We start from the raw sequence: 17,381 nt of genomic DNA, 5'->3' as shown, positions 1-17,381 counted from the left end.
CTATGATTCCTTTTCTATAAGTTGCCAGTTCACACGCATTGCTTCTTAGTTTGTTGGTTTTATTCTAACTCACTTGCAGCAGTTCTTACTTATTAAAATTAGCTCTTTACCTATTATAAAATACTACATTTTCATTCATTTTGGCATGTAATATTTAGCCATAATTTTATTTTGTGTGTGCAGACATCTTTGATGTTTATGTGTGGTCAAAGAGTTTAGTCTCATTTTATGACTACTTAGTTGTCTGTCATAGTAAAATTAAACATATGTGTATCTATTATTCTAATATTTTAATTGATCCACTTCTGTATTTTATCTTTAACATAGTAGACTTTTTATAAGGGTAAAGAGTGAGAATGAAAGAATCATACTTGACAAATAACAGCTGGTAGCAGGCTAGCTGCTCCCAGATAGGTCATGTGGTTCTCTTTCTGACATTAAAAATTTCACAGAAAATAAATATCTAACTAGGACTCTCCGTGACATGGATACAACACAACACGATAACTCATAAACATTTCTAGTTACAGACTAGAAACAAAGATACTACACAAACATGAAATGACCAAGCATTTCCATGGTTTCTTACATGGGTGGTGTCCCTCACTCAGCAAGTAATGAACCCACCTTTGTTTGCCTACATGTGTTCCAGGGGTTTTTGGCTTGTAGAGTGAAATGTGAATCAAAGTTATTCTTCCAGATGGCTACCTATTTTATCAACATCTTGCTATAATTTCTTTGCCAACTTTAGAATACAAATTGATGTATATGTGATCATTAGCATATTAAAAGTAAATAGATTTAGGAAGTTAACACAAACATCCTAGATAAATGTAAAAATGAGTAATTGATAAGTAATCTCTAAATAGTTGGATGCATTTGAAAGAGAAAAACAAACTGTGGTAATAAATCAGAGTTTTAATTTACCCTTGTTCTGCCACATTATAATCTACTATAGAATAACAGAACATCCAAATGTCTTTGAAAATGACGTTGTATATTTATATTTCTTGCCACCCTAAATTTTATAAATATGATATAAGATGTTCCTTTATGTTATAAAAGAAAGGATAAAAAATAATTAGGTTTTTCTTGACATTCTTCAAAGGCTAACTCAAAACTTTTTAAGAGCTGTACTGTTTATCACCCTTAGAATCAAGGAGAAATTTTCGGTCTTCTTTAAACTGAATGTATTAAATTAAAACATATACTGTAATGATTCTATAATATTCGAGATTAATAATAAACTCAAGATCAATTGCAAAGATTTATATAATTATTATCTATATCTAACTATTGATCAATTAATTAATTAATTAATTAAGTTCAACAGTGTCATCAATCATGGAAAATATTGTGAATTTTTGTGACTATTTTCTGAAGATATGTTAAGAAGTAATTCCCTCACTTTTCATAATCTGTTTTTGATCCAAGGAACATACCTAAGTGTATACCTACATATTGCGTGTTACAACTCATTTGAGAACTTTACTATCTTCCATTTTTGCTAATGGTTATAAGCATAATGGATTAGCCACAGCTATTTAGTCTTTTACCACAATAAATACAAACTGGCCACTGTTTCTAGTAAATATTTGTGTGGAAACTTTACTAAAATTTTTTAAAGTGCATGTTTTATCTGTCACTGTTATAATTCTGGTAAAATTGTAAAGGCAAGACATTGACAAGAACTCAAATGTTGGGGTCCCTTTGTACATATTCTACTGGATTCCGTGCAGCTAACCTGCAATATGTTTTTAATAGATTCCTCTCATTGTGTGCTTATTCTTGGGATGGGCTGAAGCTTCTTTTGCTGGAGCTCTATGGTTCTAACTGTAACAAAGAATTACCTGATTTTGCGTTCACAACCTAGGAAATTCTAAAATAACTCTACGGACAGAGGCACCCATTTTATTGGCACTATTGTAAGTGTCTTTGTACAGACTTGGCAATTAATAAGAAACGTAACTGTCCTTATCACCTCTAGTCTTTGGAATGGTAATAAGTACATTGGAATTCTGAAACTAAAATTGGCAAAATTTTCAGTCTCTTAAGCATTCATGGACTGGGTATTGCTGTTGCTTTTAATGACAATGAGATCGACACTTTCTGGGTTTATTACTCCCTTTAAAAGTTACTAAGCGATTACCCTATGTTTACGAGAATAACACTGCCAATTCTAATTTTCACATTCTGGCAAGCAGACATTAACAAACACTGCATGAGAGCCATGCAATACATTTAGCATTGCCACCAGGTGTAGACAGTCATTTCTTGACATCTTCCTAAACAACCTCTGCATGAACAAAATCTGGAGAAGTGGTCTCTGAAGCAGTATCTCAGAAAGAAATTATTTTAATCCTACTAAAAAGTATCTTATCAGATATTAACAACTATCAAATCAGTGAACTCTCAGGATTTAGTCCTTACTTATGTCAGCATTTATCATGTGAAACATAAGTTATTTTCAAATCAGTCGAAGGTTGTCAAGATTATAAACTTCAAGCCGAAGATTCTTTGAAATCTGCCAAAAGCGAATAGTCTTCAGGAGGTAGATCAGTTCCAATCAAAACACAGAGACCAAAATCTAGACAGCCACATATTGTCACATTTTAATATGTGTGCATATGCATTTTTCTCCTTGTTACTTTCTTTTCTTTTAGCAGGTTAAAGTTTTGGACAACTAATAGACATTTGTTACCTATAAGTACCACATTCTTAAAATTGATTTCTGCCTCCTTACTTCCTAGAATGAGTCAATAACTAGTTGTAAGTTATTCATGATTCGGTCCAAGTGAATGATGAAATTCACTTACTGGGTCTATCCACATTTTCTTTTTGGAGCCATGCAGCTTCCCTGGATACCAGTTTAACAATCAGTTGGTTTCCTGTGTAATTTGGTTCAACCACTAATTTTTTACATGGCAAACACCATAATAAGCTAGACATCCAGGAATAGAAAATGCTAATGATTCAAGGTGAATTTTATATTGCTTTTTTTTTCTTTCCTCAAGTTTCTCCAAATTAATCATTATAAGAAGGCCACACAGTAGGGAAGATACTACATGCCATAGTTCAGATAATAATAGCAAGAGAACTAGATAAAGCTGCCAAAGCTGCAGAACTAGCCTAGAGGTTTCATTAAATTGAGGATTAGTTTGGAATGGGCTTCCATAGATATCATAGTGGCTTCTCAACAAGGTCTTCTGTCTATATGGATGTAAACACAATATTCTAGAAAGATCTAAGAAGTACACAAATAACATAAATGTATATATTTTAGATGATAATGTTGTATGTTTCCGTGGGTTCTTCAGGTTGGAGCTAATCGGGTCTGGTCTTGGTCTAATTTAGGCACTCCCGAGCGTTGACTTACAAACTGATTCACAAGTTCTGAACACAATCCTTGTCTTAGTATTTTGTTTTACAGCGTTTGAGTGTATGACCTCCAAAATCTGAAATGCTCCTCTGCAGCTGTTGTCCTCTCAAATGACCCAACAAGTGACCATCTAAGTAGAAGAACAGACAAAACTGACTTTTGTTGAGGTTGAAATAAACACTCTCCCCGAATAAACATTTCTCCAAAGAAGGAGTACAGAAGGCCAAGAGACACACGAAAAGATGCTCGATGTCACTAATCATCAGAGAAATGCAAATTAAAGTTACCGTGATGTCACCTCACACCTGTCAGAATTGTTATCATCAATAAATCAACAAACTACAAGTGTTGGTGAGGATGTGGAGAAAAGAGAACCCTCATGAATTGCTGGTGGGATTGTATATGGGTGTAGCCACTATGGAAAACCCAGCAATTCCACTTCTGGGTATTTACCAAAGAAATCCAAGACACTGATTTGAAAAAATACATAAAACCCTAGGTTTATTGCAGCATTATTTACAATAATCAAGATATGGAAGCAACCTAAGTATTAATCAATAGATCAATGAATACAAAAGAGATGCTACATATATTCAACTGAATATTACTCAGCCATAAAAAGAATAAAATCTTGCCTTTTGTGACAATATGGATGGGCCTAGAGGATATTACGCTAAGTGAAATAAATTAGACAAAGGCAAATATATGATTTTACTTATAAAACAAAATAAATGAACAAAACAAACTTAAAGATATAGAGAACATTTTGATGGTTGCCAGATGGGAGGGGGTTGGACGATAGGTGAGGGAGGGGAAGGGATTAAGAAGTACACATTGTCAGTTATAAAAGTAGTCACAGGGATGTAAAGTACAGCATAGGGACTATAGTCAATAATACTGTAATAACAATATATGATGTCAGCTGGGTACTAGACTTATCAGGGTGATCATCACTTCATAAATTATATGAATGTCTAATTACTATGTCATGTACCTGAAACTGTATCAACTGTAATTGAAAAAAAATAAAAAAAAAGAAACACCCTCAAATATTCAATATGTGATCATATACTTCATAAGAAATGAAGTAGATTGACCACTTCTCCAGATGCTGATGATCTACCCTTTAGCTTAAGATGAAGAATGACAATCAAAGGTGAGAATCAAATCTATCTACAGCCATACAACTTAATGTCTTAACCAACACAATCTGCTATTCAATTCTTCACATTAACATTGCCATATAATTTTTAAAATATTTGTTGAAGAAGATGAAATTGTACATAACATTTATTATTTGTTTCAGAACTTTCAGAAAGTATTCGACTTCTAAAAATAAATGTCTCAATTAGGCTAAATGACTATAAGACCTGCCTCTAAGCCTTGGCCTTGACTCTTGACCCGTCATGTCCATCTAATTTAATTATTATAGCACGAATATTTCAAACCCTAAACAAGACCTCAAATTGAAAGACTTGCTTTATATCATCCAAAGTCCAATATATTCCACTTATGCTCATCCTCCTTTGAAGTGCTACTAAAATCCCGTCAAGAATTGACCTCGTCTACTGTGCTAAGAAATAAACTCCACTTTGCTTTATCAACAGATTGTTCCAGGGAGCAACATTTGACATTTGAATGCTTTGTTAGAAGAAAAGTAGAGGCCAGGAGACCAATTATGACTCTGACATCAGAAGGCTGCTTGGATAAATGTGGGAAAATGGTGAGTAAATGGGGAGAATAAACTTTCTTTTTGCACATGAAACTTTTACCCGATCGAAAGTTGCACATGTATTAGAAGAGAAATGCCTTTTCAAACACAGTAATTTACAATATATTGTGTATCCATATAAATCATATACATAGACACATATACATATATTTATTTTTATATATACAATATATTTTTATAAGATTCAAAATGCCTGACTGAATAATCTAGAAAGGAGGAATGACTTGATTGAGTTGCCTATGCAAATTATGTTACATTATCACTACTCATTTCTTTCTATATTTAAAAGCAAAAAATGATAGAGTATTTCATGGTTGCATTAATAAAATACCTTGAAAGTATGCATATATTCTGTGTAATTCTTCACTTTCATTCCCAGAGCAATAAAATCTACAAGGATAAATGGTCCATCCAAATCAAATGAAGTATCATTTACAAATTTTTTTTGCATTATATCTTAAAAAACAGAGCACTTGTGAAGACATACATACTTTTGATTAAGTTTTAGGGAAATTTGAAATGAGGTACAATATATCTCATAGAATTTTCAATACAAAAGCGTAGTTAAACTTAGTGTCTGAAATTTTAGAAGACATTTACCATGCCTTTTAGACTTGCAACTTTATGTTAAATATATGATCTTTTTTCATTTTTTATTTGAATAGAGCATGAATTTTGTAAAAATTCAGCATGATGTACACTTGATTTTTGATTTTTATGTGTTATGCTGCCATGTAAGTAATAAAAGAAAATGTTAGCAGTAAATTCTCCATGTATATGAAAAAAAGAAAAAAACATAAGCCTCTCCCCTCCCCCATTTTGCAAATTAACTTGATTTCTTTGAGAGTCCTGTATGTAACTGTGATATATACTTTATACTGGGAGTTTTTGCCTGATTTATTATGATCTTAGGTGTCTCAGCAAGGTGAAAGAACAGGAAAAGCAGATGGAAGACAGCAGGTAAACAGTATTTGATGCGAGAAACTCATTCGTGATGATGACACTGTGACTGTTCAAAATGGAAACAATGAAATGTAATTCAAGGAGAATAAGCAATAGAAGTGTGATAAATCAAAGGAAATGAATACTATCTCTATCTGAAGAATAAAAATAGTGGTAGTATATTTCATTCAGATATAACTACTCTCAAAACTAAAATGTGACCTAATAACCTCCTTAATAAAAATTTCATGTTTCCTTATTAATAAGAGCTTCTCCATTATCATCTTAAAGATGCAAGCAAGTATGAAAAGAATTCCACTTTAAAGGCAATATCACACTTCAAAAGTTTTAAAATCACTGCTGTGAAAGAGGTACTGAATTGTATTATTCGTAACCTGAAAGCAGGATCAACATTGTGATATCAAAAAGACAGTATCTTACAGTAATCCTAAGATATTTATCATGTTTTCACTGTACTTCATTTAGATATTTAAATAGCATTTATATCTTTCTAGGCTCAGTCTGTCTGACCCCAGATCACTACTATTTCCTCTTATCTTTCCTTAGAGTAAATGTAGGGCACTTGTTCACTCTCTTGATATCATATTCCTTAAAGTACTTTGTGACCCTAAAGGGTGTTAATGCAATTCCTTTCACCTTAGTTATTTAATTTGGCTTTCCAGTCTTTTAATTGAAGCTGTGTCTATCATCTGAAGTCAATTTCTCTTCAATTTCAGACCATGAAATTATACATAATGCCATAGTCAGGGTGTACTGTGTGTTGAGTACAAGCAAAAAATGCTCTTATTTATTCTGCCAAATGCTCCATCAAATTTCGATATGTTTATTTTTATTAAAATACTACATGCTCAGCTTATTACATATTTTGGTCTTTAATTCTTAACTAGATATGGCAAATTCTTTCTACCTAGTATATTAAGGTATGGTACGAAGGTAAAATGGTAGTGCCAAATAAAGACAAAAACAGAAGAAAACCTCTCCCCCATCCCCTTTTTTTAGTAGAGAAGAATAAGCAAAGCCAGCATGAACTTTTATTTGTGGAAGGTGAGAGGTAAAGTTGAGCCTAATGTGACCATGATGTTTTAACAGGTTATATTTATTTTTACAGTTGGAATCACTGATTAAAAAATGTTTTCTTGATTACACTTAGTGATAAAGTACAGGGGCCTTTGAGGAAGAGAGAAGCCTAACCAAAGTTTGGTCAAGCCAAATAACAGACAATTTTGAGCACTTGGTGAGCAGCAATACACTGCTTAAATTTAAGCCTATTGTAGAATCCATGTAGAAAGTTAAGATATGAGAATCTTTAAGATAGTTAAATTAGACTTCACAGAATTAAATCACAGCTACATATATAAAAGAAATCTATTTATATTTATGATTTATGATACATGACAACATCTCATGTACTCAATATACTATTTTATTTCTTGAATATTTTATTATTGTCTTAGCTCAGGCTATGATAGCAAAATACCATAAACTGGTGGCTTAAACAACAGTTATTTTTCACAGTTCTAGAGGTTGGAAGTCCAAGACCAGGATTCTTGTGAGGACCCTCTTCCATGTTGCAGACTGACCACATCTTGTTTTATCCTCATATGATAAAAAGTGAGAGAGTTCTGGTTTCTTCATCACCTTATCCCATTCATGAAGCTCCATATTCATGATCTAATTACCTCCCAAAGCCCCACTACCAAATACCATTGCACTGAGGATTAGATTTCAACATATGAATTTTAGGTGGATACAAACATTTAGATAACAAATATTATCTATATGTTACACTATATATTTTAGTAATATTTTATAACACAAGAAATGAAAGATAAACAGAAATTAGAAAAGGTGCAAATATATAGAGTTCATAAGCTCTTTTCACACATTAACTCTATAAAAAAAGTACCCTTTGAAAAATCAGCTGCATTTTAACTTAAAATACAAATATAAAAAGGACATTTAGTGAAAAAATGGTCTATCTTCACCTTAGTGATATCTTAGGCATACATTTTGACTAGAAGTCTTTCACATTGGAATAGAATGATATGAGATAGCCTATAAGAGAATATTCTGCTCGTATAAAATTACATATCTATAAGTTTACTACTGCTATAATAATGGACTTTTCATCTACTTCAGAGTGAAAATTTGGAGTTTAAAATTTTTAAATGCTAAATACTTTTTGATCCATATAGTTAACTATCATATAAGTACTTGCTGTTCAATATTAATTCCAGAAGTTTAAGGAGAGACTTACTAGATTATCCTTGAAAGTATGGTGAAATATCCCTTAAGCGAACAGTTTTTTGTTTTTTTTTTTTTTTTCAATTCATCAAGACATTTATGTAGCATTACTGAAGGTGGCTCACATTTAAAGAAGGGTGTGCTTGCTGAGTTAATTTCAGTGTGTTGAAGGTTAATTGATCATGTAGCTCTGATTTATAAAAGGAAAGTACACAAGAACTACAATATCTCAATATCAACCATCTTTCTCCAAAGGAATATGGAATACTCAAATATATCTTACAGAGACCAGAGAGTTGTTGCAAATTTTTTATTGAAAACACAGACATTTCCAGATAGTTTTCTGCCTCATCTATTGTAATCTTGCTGAAAGGAAAAAATAAAGAGGCAAGAAAACATATCTCAAGATTATGTTGCACTTGATTAATTCCTTCACAGTTAAAATAATATGCTTTCTCTTAGATATGCTTTGATCAAACCCTTTGTATTAAGTTACTTTCTGCTTCTCAAAAATAAGAAAAGCTAATTGAAAATGAACACTAATGATCTGCCTTGTACTTACATTTAAATAAGGTTTTTCTTTTCTTGCCTTCATCCAAAATAGGTTCAGCAGGGTCACTGAGGCATTTGGTCTAGCCTTGCAGGCAAAGGAAGCCTATAAACCTCTTAGATTATACAAGATTAACTGTAGGAAAATAAATGTATAAAAGGCTCTAGCAGAGTCCAATAATCTAAAGAATACTTTTTTACTTGATACCACAGATCATAAGATGTTAATAGATGAAAATTAACCTATTGTATATTATCTACCTTCCAGGGAAATGGGTGATGAGGGGAAGCATAATATATTTATGTTTACTTTGTGATGAATTATTTGTTTTCAAATTGCAGAATGAATAAGTGACACATCAGCCATTTCATTGTATTGGCTGAGGTCAATTAACAATATTCAAGACATAAATTAAATAGAAATATATGACTCAAATCAAAATGGTTGAATATAGACAGAGGCTAAAAGTGTCAGAATTCTTTGGACAGTGTCAATTTAATTAAATTATTTCAATATCCACTGATCAACCCAATTAATACTATGTGGAAAAGTCTGTCAGAAACCATTATATTTTGTTGATAATCAAATAGTATGATGCATGTTTTTTATAATTATTGAAACCTTATTTAGTTTTTCAAAGAATTTGTCTACATGATAGTTTGAAGATGGTCAAAGAATGTAATATTTGGAATATTACATATCCTGAAAAATCACAGATTAATGCCATCATATCACGTAAAGTAATGTTCATAATTAAAAATTCTTATAATTACAAACATTTCCCTTAACTTCCAAATAACTATTTTTATGATAGCAATATATTATAATGTTATTTCTCATACATCTAATATAATTTCATTTTATAAAAGCTGACAAAGAAGAATATAAGTGATAATTGCCTGAAATACATCAACATGGAACCATTTTTAGAGCTTCATTTTATTTAAGTTTCCTTTCTCTCTCACTCTCTTTCCAGTCACACACACAATTCATATTATTGTACTGTATTATGTTATCATCTTATTATGACATATTGCATTTTAATATTTATAACTTCATTTGTACCTGTAGTTAATAATAATGTAGTGAGCACTTAAAAATTTTTATAAGAAAAATAATAATTAAAAAAATTGTTACAGGGTAGAACTCATGTTAAATGATATTATAAAATAAAAAAGGACAAAATATAAAACAAATAAAAAAGAATTTTTTTACACTCAGAAACATATAGTACTATAATAAATAGATGTCAAGCTCTGATAAAAATCACTTCCAATTTTTTTCACACGTATATTTTATATTTAAACTACCATTAAATACATTTCCTTTTTCTATGACAAAGATCAAATACTATGTGCTTTTACCAGCAATTTTCCCATCCCTTTGTTCTTATGTCAAGCTGTTGCCTAGTGTTATGCAGAGAAGAATAAAGAGTGGAGTGAATTAGCTTTATCTATAAATTTTGTCATAGTTTTCCTTTATTCTGTAATTTATAGTGGCTTAGCATGGTTCTTTACTGATCAAGAAAGGGAAAAATAATGCAGGCAGGAAATGGGTGTGCATTCCTACATGCTCGTGAATATCCTTCTCTCTGTCAGTCTTATAAAGAATAATGTCCAATCTTCAAGGAACAAGTGGTAGTTCCATTGAATAACAATATAATACCTCACCTAAGTGAGCTGCTGTCACTCTCCCCATGGTACCTATTCATATCTATAAAAGACTGAGGAAAACAAGCAAGGAGATATTGTAGCAACTGGAATTCCAGTAAAACTTCGACTATCTCAAAATCAAAAGAATTTTTTTAATATTTAGGTAGAAGAACAAAAAAATGCAATTTTTTGGTCTAGTATAAATATACTTGCTTAGGAGCCCTTCAATCAGGGACAATATAAAAACTTGTTAAATATCACGAAAGTGTTTCAGACTGATAAAGGGCAAGGGTAAGAAATGGAACTCTAAAATCCTGAGAGTTTGACCACAGGTGTTATAAAAACAAACTTTTAGTAACATATTTTTGTTACATAGAGGATATATGTATTCTTCAAACCTTTTTTTCCTTTGAAAAGAATATATATTAGCTGACTTGTGCTTTAAAAAATAAAATAAAATAAAGTGATACAATGAAATGATTCCTTGGCTAGAATTCAGCAATAATGAATCATAGCATGGTCCCTGTTACTAACAAATTGAGGGACCTTGATCTACAGATGTTTACAGGCAAAGAGATTATTGTAAATCAATATCAGGAACATATTCCTGATAGTTGGAAAACAAAGGCTAGGCCAGTCAAGAAAAGCAGTATCTCTCGTGCAGTGCTAAATCATTTCTCTATATAATAGTGTACAGAGAGCCAGTAACTCCACCCCTCCTCCTCTCCAGATTATTAAAAACTCAATCTGTACTCTGCTGTCTACCCTGGAAGATTTCACCAAAGATGAACTTATTAATACAAAATAAAACATTAATATATAGATTTGTAATACAAGTAATTTCCTCATCACGCCATAGGATGTGGTCTCAAGGTTATAATCATCACCTTATCTCTCTGTCTCAACCAATTAAGCAAAGTTGGAATATATCAAACATTGTACGAGATAGTAGTGTGACATTACAAAGTAAAACATTTTTAAAAGAATCAGTCATTAAGTATAACCTCAAAAACTATTTGATATTAACTTGCTTCCCTTTTATGTGCTCATTCTAAATCACTGCCTTTCAAAATGCATATTATGTACTAATATAAAGTGAATATTTCCATAATAACCTAAATGATATAATAAATAAGTCTGTGATATCACCGAATTTTACTTTAACCAACACAATATAAAATACTTCTAAATTAAGTGGTTTTATTTATACAACTAAAAAAATTTACTAAAAAGATATGGATAAAAGAATAAATAAATTTTAGAAGTCTTAATTTGACTTAATACTTAAATCTATAGAACCATAAAATGCTTAGGATATATGTAAAGATCTAGTAAAAATAGCATGTGTAGAAATTTCTATCTTTCAGATACCTAGCAAATTTCTTTGTAATGAAATCAATATTTGTATTTAAGTTGCATTATATTTGACTTTGGTCTTTTTATTATATCTCTAAGAGTTTTATAGAGTATCTAAGAGCAGTAAATCAATTGGATTCATTTTACTTTTCCAAAAATGCCTATACATTTGTAGAACTAAATATAAATTAAAAGTAATTAATATTATTTATATGTGAATTCACATCTAGATGATTTCAAAATGAATTTAAAAATAATATGTGAAGATTCTTTCACTGTGTGATATTTTAACAAATGGATACTTTTAAAAATATAATATAAACAAGGCAAACTTCAGGTGATTGACACTCAGAAGACTGCTAATCTTGGTAATTGATGAAAACTTTCATGAGGGCAGGATACATGTCTGAATTCTTCATAGCTATAGTTACATGACACACATACTTTCTCATGTATTTTTTAAGAATTAATTTAATTGAATGAAGCTATTGTCTCCATTTTTTCAATAAAGAATCTATTAAGTAAAAATTATCTGGTCTACGAAGTAAAAAACTGTATCGGTGACCCCTTTCTTTATAAAGCCTACTGCTCATGGAGATTAATTCAAGAAGCAAAGAAATGCATATCCAGAAACTGTTAGGGTATCAGATTAGCTCTTCTAACAAGCAGAGAAAGCGAAAGTACATGAGGTGGCAAAGTTCATGGGGTGTAGCAAGAAAGGAACAGAAGTCTATATTAAACAGAATGTAAAAATTCTTGCCAAATAAATTAGAAGAATATTGTAGATCATCTGTAAGATTTTAAGCCATTTCCAAGAGGTTTCTACTCAGGACATTTTTAGAGAATTTCATTGCATTATTGTGTCTCACATAAATTGTGGGAGCTACAGTCCATACTATAGTTTAAGTTGAGAAATAAATTGGTAATTTTAATTTGGATGACTATAATATTTTTCCCATTTCTTTAAAAAGTAATTGCTTTATTATCTTTATTTTTTTACATGTATACTAGAAGGAAAAAATAGCATCCTAAAATGTAACGTAGAAAGAATACAATATTATTTAAGAATAATTACCAAATTCACATGAAAGATGCAAAAAACCCTAAATAAATAAAAATGGTATTGCTTCAATATAAATAAATCCTATTTAATATTTCCTTATATAATTTGGGGTTCTTCATATTCTAAATTGAAAGATATGTATGTTATAAAAATTGTTTAGTCTACCAAATGACAGGATAGCGATATAGACAATTTTCATAGCTGCATCTTTATTTTTATTTTAGGGCCTGGGATAACAATTTTATATTCAACAAGCCTTTACACCTAATTTTATTTAGTATTATTTAAACAAGAGAGTAGGAAACCTTTGATTTTAGTGAAGAATTCTTTAAAAGAGCTTGCTATAGCACTAGAAGTATTTCAATATATCAATAAATGAGGAAATATGCTGAAAGTGAGTCAACAAGTTTTACAATATCAGTGTTTGCAAACAAACTCTAAACCAGGGAAAAGGGCATGCAAACGATTCCATTAAGCTTAATCTAGATTAAAAAGAAGATATGCTTAAGGATGTAATAAAAATTGAAGCACTTTTTTAATTATCTGCATAAATTACTTAGCCATCAGTATTAAAAAAATGTAGTAATGCTTTTTGGTTAACAATCAAGTATTTAAGCAAGACAGCATGACTAAATTTCTACTACAAGTCTAAGAAAAAAATATTATTGTATCAAAATTTGATGAGGCAATTATAAAGAAGATAAATTGCAATGATATTTCACTCTTGATAACCAGTAGACGATGATCGAATATCAAGTGCCAGTAGAAGTTTAATGTTACTATATTTTACTGTATCCTCAAAATAGCATTTAAAATCCAATGTGAATACAATTTTCAATGTTCTGAAGATCTTACATGTAATTGAGTAATTTACAATATTGTGCATCTTCTCAAGTCAAAATTAATACAGATCCATCCTTTTATACTTTATCAGTCTTTTCAAGATTATAAATACTCAAGGATTATTAAATTTATTACATTATGAGATAAAAGAAAAAACAATAATTTCAGCGTGAATACTTTATTCTTTTAATTTAAATTGATTCAAATTATTGTAACATACTTTCATAAATATGCTTTCAGTGAGTTCAAATACAATGACAATATTAAATAATTTTATAACCTTTTAAGATACTTTTCTTCAGAAAGTGGAATGGAGGGGAGAGGAGAAAGTAACCTCAAAAGAAATTTAGAGTCTTTGAAGTATTTAAAATATACTTTTAAAAAGATCAAATATAGTTTGAGAACTATTTGGAACTGAAACAGGAATAAATAGTATCAAGGCAAAGAACTTTATTTTGTCATGCCATTCTTTTATATCAATTTAATTCATTAAGTTTAATCTACTTGAAATAATTTAAAGAATTTATAATATGGTGAAACTGTTAAAAAGATGCTTATATTTAAGAAAATTCAAATAATTTCTCTATTATATGTTAGGCAGCTTTACCTCTGGGTTAATTCAAATCCCAAATCCCCACATTTCACTCCCCAAAACCTGAAGACCAAAATGACTGCTAAGGGGAGTGGATCCTGTCACTTGATAAACCTAATTTGTGCATTTCATGTAACAGCTAATTTTGAAGTTTTGAAAAGATGGAACCTCCTGCTCTGCGGAAAACATTATTTCTTTCAAATTTATTTGTAAAATCTATGTGTCATAGAATAATAGAGCTTCCTTAATAATCAAGAGGAGCATCAGATACTCTGTAATCCAAAACACTTCCTGATGTTATACATGAGGAAACTTATTCCTCAAGTAGGAGACAAGAATGTGCCAGATAAAAGAACAGCCTTCACCCAAGAGCATCCATAGGCTTGAAATAAAGCTTTCCTCCCAACCACCTCTACTTTTCCTCATAAGTGTCCCAACTTTTTTTCACTTAAGTACCAGATCTTTATAATAAAATTATAAACCACATGTCTCATAAATTGTAGCACAATTCTAATCAATATTGACAATTAATAAATTATTGTATGTATTAATTTTATTTGTGAATACTTCCCATGTAAGCCAGGATTGTTTTTCGAAAGCAGTGAGGCATGTTGATATTTCTTAGCTTTCCTTCTTTGACTCCTGTGATAATGACACAAAAGCCCAGAGACCAACAGATATGAAGAAGCCTAGGTGAACAGATTTTAATATGAATGTAGGACTCAAGGGTAGCCAGTGCGGGGGGGTCGGGAGGGGAGGAGTTGGAGGGAAGGTGGGAAACATATGAATTGAGATTGCCAGTTCTGAGGGTAGCATATGAACACAATCGCCTACTCTGAAGTCTATAGCACTTAATAATTCAAAACTTACTTGTAAAAGCACAGAATGGGGTAAGATAAATTTAATTAGCTTTGTCAGCAGAGAGCCCTAAAGAGGATGGGGAGAAGAAATCACAAAAAATAAGTGACCCATATGGAAAGAAGAAACACTAAATTAAAAAAAATTAAAATCAGCAGATGGAAAAACCTTTCATAGAGAAAGCAGAAACAATGAAAAAAAAAAAAAAAAGGCCAAAATTCAGATATCTTCAAAATGATTTAAAGAACTGATACAGAGATATTAGAAATATAACAACCTAATTGTTAAACTAAAGAATTCAATATTAGAAATAAATGGCAAAGTCATACAGCAACAAAGAATATGAGAATCCTGGAACTTTAGATCAAATACTCAAGATGCATAAAGAAGATGATGAAGACAAGAGAGAAAATGAGAAAAACAGATTAGGAGTATCAACAACTGTTAAGGGATCTTGAAGGCAAGAATGATATAAGTAGAAAAAATTAATATTCATACAAATAACGAATAATAAATTCTGAGAATTATTAAAAACAGACAGATTGGAAGAGTTCATGAAGTTCTGAATAGGACAGGGCAGACTATTAGTAAACAAAAAATGGAAAAGCCATGCAAAGAACTGTAGATGCAAATTTTAAAATTTAAAATGATTTTTAAAAAAGAAAACTAAAGTTTTTTGAGAAAAGAAATACCACTCATAGAAGTATAATAGATGAATATATATTTTTCAAATGCATCACCAAGTGAAGAAAAACAATGTAATTATATCTCAATTTAACAATGACAAAGTAAACCCAGAATTTTATATAAATCTAAGCCAGTGTCAGCAAACTAGGGCTTGCAGAGCAAATCAGCTGGCTGCCTGTTTTGGACACAAAATTTTATTGGAACACAGCCGTGCCCATTTATTTATATTTTGTTTATGGATGCTCTCCTGCTGTAATGGCAGAACTGACATTTGAGAGAGAAGCCACGTGGCCTGCAAGGCCTCAATCATTTTCTAGCTCATTCCTCACAGAAAAATTTTGCTGAGTTCTGATCTAAGCTATCATTTACATGCCAGAGTGAATTACAGATGTTCTTGGGCATACAAAATCAGGAATATTACCACAAAAAGATAATCTTTGAAATAACTTTGAGAAAATTCCCAGCACGAAGAGTAACTAATCCAAGTAAGATATGAAAAATTAGATAAATAAAATCTTAATAAAAATCTATTGCTTTCTCTTCAAGGAGGTGGTCCAGCAGCCTCCCCAGCAGACGCAGAGACGCAGCTCATCGTGAAGACCTTGACCGGCAAGACCGTCACCATCATACTTGAAGTCAAGTCCAGTGACAACCCTTGAAAATGTCAAAGCTAAAATCCAAGACAAGGAGGGCATCCCACCTGCCCAGCAGCGTCCGATTTTTGCGGGCAATCATGTGGAGGATGGCCTCACTCTCTCAGACTATAATATCTAGAAATATCCACCCTGCACTTGGAGCTTCCTCTGCACGGCTGTATCATGGAGCCCTCCCTCTACCTGCTCGCCTAGAAGTACAACTGCGACAAGATAACCCGCCGCAAGTGTTAACTCCCGCCTGCATCTTGGCGTTGTCAACTGTCTCAAGAAGTGTGGCCACACGAACACGCTACACTCCAAGAAGGTCAAATAAGTCTCCTCAACCATCTTCTCAGTCCGCAGGGCGGCCACCTGCCCAAACCCCTTGGCCTGGGGGCCTCAATAAAGTTTCCCTTGCATTGGGAAAAAAAAAAAAATCTACCAATAGCTGAATCTAAAAATGACCAAAAATTAAAGTATAAACATAGAAATCAACATACAATATTCCAGGTGAAACCAATATTGGAATGATGTAAGGGAAGAAGGAAGAACATGAGAGATCAGAATGGTGAAAAACATTCTTGTTCTAGGAAAGATACAGATATCAGTTAATTTCAACATTAATAGGGAAATTTGAGTTTAAGTCTTAATAAGCTAGTACTACCTACCAATCAGAGGAATAAAAACAAAATGGGCACATTTCAAAGCAGAAGAATAAAATGACATGCAAATGAATTAAAAAGAAAAAGAGAAAAACAAATGTTAAGAGAAAATAAAAAATAGCACTTTAAAAAATGTTAATTGATTGTACTTAATAATTGAAAAAA

The 17,381-nt window shown here is 31.5% G+C and overlaps 1 pseudogene; it reads left to right on the top strand.

The window, feature by feature from the left end:
- Positions 1-5,057: 5,057 nt before the first annotated feature.
- Positions 5,058-16,888, top strand: LOC105289712 (annotated as a pseudogene).
- The last annotated feature ends 493 nt before the right edge of the window (positions 16,889-17,381 follow it).

Source organism: Pteropus vampyrus, unplaced genomic scaffold, assembly GCF_000151845.1.
Source record: "Pteropus vampyrus isolate Shadow unplaced genomic scaffold, Pvam_2.0 Scaffold27, whole genome shotgun sequence".
NCBI classification, from domain to species: Eukaryota; Metazoa; Chordata; class Mammalia; order Chiroptera; family Pteropodidae; genus Pteropus; species Pteropus vampyrus.
Note: the sequence above shows the minus strand (reverse complement) of the source record. Positions and strands in the feature narration are given on the sequence as shown.